Genomic DNA, 460 nt, shown 5'->3' with positions numbered 1-460 from the left:
ACCTGACCCCCCCGTGTTTTTCCCCCCAGACTCGTGGCACCACATTAAGGACCTGGACAGTTTCTTCACTAAGATATCCTGGCACGGCCCCTGCTGGCACTGTGGGGGAGGGGGGGAGCAGGGGGTGACTCTGGGGATGGAGGGGGATGACACGGGGGGTCCATCACCCCTTCATAGTGTCCTTAACCCCCCCACACATCTACCAGTTCCACCAGAGGAATGGCTTTGCCTGCGTGCTGCTCTCGGACGTGCTGGAGCTGCTGTAAGTGATGCCGCGTTGTTGTCACCGTGCGGTGCCAGGCGGCCGTGAGTGACCCCGGGCTCCTGCTGACCCCCCGTGCCCCCAGGCAGTTCCTGTTCGTGGTCACCTTCAGCACGTTCCTGCTGTGCTGCGTGGACTACGACGTGCTGTTCGCCACGCGCCCGCTCAACCACAGCCACGTCCCCGAGCGCGCCAAGG

At 63.9% G+C, this 460-nt stretch overlaps 1 long non-coding RNA gene across 1 annotated transcript; it reads left to right on the top strand.

Annotated features, from left to right (window-relative positions):
- The first annotated feature begins 195 nt into the window (after nucleotides 1–195).
- Nucleotides 196–410, top strand: LOC115948962. The gene is made up of 2 exons (XR_004082686.1): nucleotides 196–262; nucleotides 348–410. It is a non-coding gene; the product is annotated as an uncharacterized LOC115948962 (long non-coding RNA).
- The last annotated feature ends 50 nt before the right edge of the window (nucleotides 411–460 follow it).

Source organism: Geospiza fortis, unplaced genomic scaffold (genome assembly GCF_000277835.1).
Source record: "Geospiza fortis unplaced genomic scaffold, GeoFor_1.0 scaffold891, whole genome shotgun sequence".
Taxonomy (NCBI): Eukaryota; Metazoa; Chordata; class Aves; order Passeriformes; family Thraupidae; genus Geospiza; species Geospiza fortis.
Note: the sequence above shows the minus strand (reverse complement) of the source record. Positions and strands in the feature narration are given on the sequence as shown.